This window comes from Malania oleifera, chromosome 6, assembly GCF_029873635.1.
Source record: "Malania oleifera isolate guangnan ecotype guangnan chromosome 6, ASM2987363v1, whole genome shotgun sequence".
In the NCBI taxonomy this organism is placed as follows: domain Eukaryota; kingdom Viridiplantae; phylum Streptophyta; class Magnoliopsida; order Santalales; family Ximeniaceae; genus Malania; species Malania oleifera.
In genome coordinates this window covers 68351400-68353917 of record NC_080422.1, presented here as the reverse complement: position 1 = coordinate 68353917, position 2518 = coordinate 68351400, and the positions used below count along the sequence as shown (strand labels likewise).

General features: G+C 39.5%; 1 non-coding gene across 1 annotated transcript; it reads right to left on the bottom strand.

Moving 5' to 3' along the window:
* Positions 1–1021: 1021 nt before the first annotated feature.
* On the bottom strand, positions 1022–1129 carry LOC131159058 (small nucleolar RNA R71). The gene has a single exon (XR_009137672.1). It is a non-coding gene; the product is annotated as a small nucleolar RNA R71 (small nucleolar RNA).
* Positions 1130–2518: the final 1389 nt, after the last annotated feature.

The window sequence follows — 2518 nt, the reverse complement described above, 5'->3', positions numbered from 1 at the left end:
ATTGAGTATTTTACATTATTAAAACCGGGTATAACCTATGAGGTCAACACAAAATCATATCAAATCCCTGCTTATCTAATACAACAAGATCAATAGGTAATACTCTTCCCTGAATGCCCATTGGATACTCTCTAAGCACCTTTCGACACCTCACTACTGTCCCTGTAGGTGTAGCTACTAACAGCTTGGTGTCTAACAATTGGGTTTCTATCCCACATAATTTGACATAGCCCATAGACATGAAAGGATGTGTGGCCCTTGAGTTAAATAAAACAACTTTATATGATAAAATAGTAATAGTACCTATAACGACATCACCCGTCGCGTCAGCATTTCCCGGTGTTATCGCGTAGACTCTCACCGAGGTTGTATTCCTCTATTGGCCTCCTAGGGGTGCCTGATTATTTCCCCAAAATGGTCTAAGAGCTGGTAAATTTGCTGGCTGAGCTTAGCAATTTCTCACAATATATCCTAGCCATCCACACCGATAGCAAACATTCTCTTTTACCCGACAATCTCCCATGTGCCTCCTGCCACATCTAAGGCGGATAGGACAAGCCTACCCGCCCTGATATCCACAGTTTCCCGTCACTTGCCTCTAGCCACCACCGTACCGATCTCCCTCCATGATCCCCGACTAGTACCTGCTTGAAATTTCAAGAGGCGTGGGCCTTTTTCTCTAGCTCTGTATCCCAAAACCCCTCTGCCTACTCACCTTTGCTATAATAGCTCTGTCAACCAACTTTGAGAAATCTTGGAATTTTAAAATAGCCACCTGTTCATAGATTTCTTGCCTAAAACCCCTCTTAGTTGAGAGAAAGCAAGCAAATTTCATTCATATATATGGTGCAACAAATAGATATCTTGGGACTGATGAATTTACTAGAATGCTTTTATTTCATGCCTCGTTGAAGGATAGGGTGAATATGTGGTTTAATTATTTGAGACCTCACTCTATATCTAATTGGGCTGATATGGAGCGTGAATTTCTACATAGGTTTTGTCCCTTACAAAGAACTCAAATTTTGCAAGAACAGATCATTCAGTTTGTGCAGAAGGGTGATGAAACTTTTCAAGCTTGCTGGGAGAGGTTCAAGGATCTATTAAGTACTTGTCCACATCACAGGTTTGAATCATGGAGGTTAGTTAATTGTTACTATACAGCTCTTACTCCTAATTATAAAAACCTTGTCCAAACCATGTGTAATGGAGAACTCTTTAGCAAGGAACCGGATCAGGCACTATCATTCTTTGATTACCTAACCGAAAGTGTCCAACAATGGAATGCACGATACAATCATGCATCCATGACAGTACAACCTATCAGTGCAATCAGTGGTGGAGATAATTATGAGCCAACATATTACCCAGACACTCTTCCGCTTCAGTATCAGCCACAATAGATCCCTCAAAGTTATGTGCCATCAGAATTTTAATCTAATGCGGCACTTGCTCCACTGGGGATGTCTCTTGAGGATGTCTTCCAGAAATTCATGCAAATTCAAATCAATCAGTATACTCAGGCCCTCAATGAATTGCGGGACACCGCTAATGCGATGAGCACACAGTTGGATATCTTAGAAAAAAGGGAATTTCTTGTGGAACCTCAGTCTAGTCCTCAAAAATACCAGCAGCAACAATAACAAATACATAATGTTTCTCTTGAGACAGTGGAGGTCGTCATTACTTCGAGAATCAGAAAAGAAGTTTCCTAGGCTGAGATGCTCATCGATAAACAACCAGTTGTCCTAGTACCTGAAGTTACAGTTGAGACAGATGAAGTCAAAGAAAAACCAGAGGAAGCGGACCTAGAAGTGAAGCAGTCAGTTAATGAGGAGGCTGATACTAATAAGGAATACCAACCTGTGGTACCTTTTCCTCAGAGCTTGGCAGTCGTGGAACTGTCACTCCCAACTGAAATAAATGTCAAAGAGTCCAATGCTGAAGCAAATCCTCGTAGCAGTAAGATGATTGATACACCCAATAAAGAGGGTGAGTAAAATGGTAAAGGTTTAGCTTTCAAGGAACCAGGTAAAACTTTTAATGCTAATGCTTTTGAAGAACTAAATATAACCGTTCTAATAACTTTTCCTCAAAAACTAGTTTGTAAAGAAGTAAATATCCTGGAAAATATGCTGAATAAAGATCCGTTCTAGTTAAAACAAGAAAGACAATCAACACATGTATTGTCTGGTATTTTGAAGAGTATTAATTCATTTGAGGCTGACTTTCATACAGGCATGAAGAATGATTTAGTGTAGCAGCTCAAATTTGGAGATCCACTAGTTCAATTTATAGACCTGCACCCACTAGATGAAATTCCTCCAAAGCCTCCGCCAGACAATTGTGATGTTTTTCTTTCCCTTCTTTTCATTTTATTTTACCTTATTTTATTTTTAGTTAATTTTTAGGTACATTTTTTTGTAGTTTTAGTTTTTCTTTTCCATTACTTCTCCACCTAGGTACACCCTACTTCTCCCATGCATATCTTTTCTATCTCCCTTATGCTTTCACATTA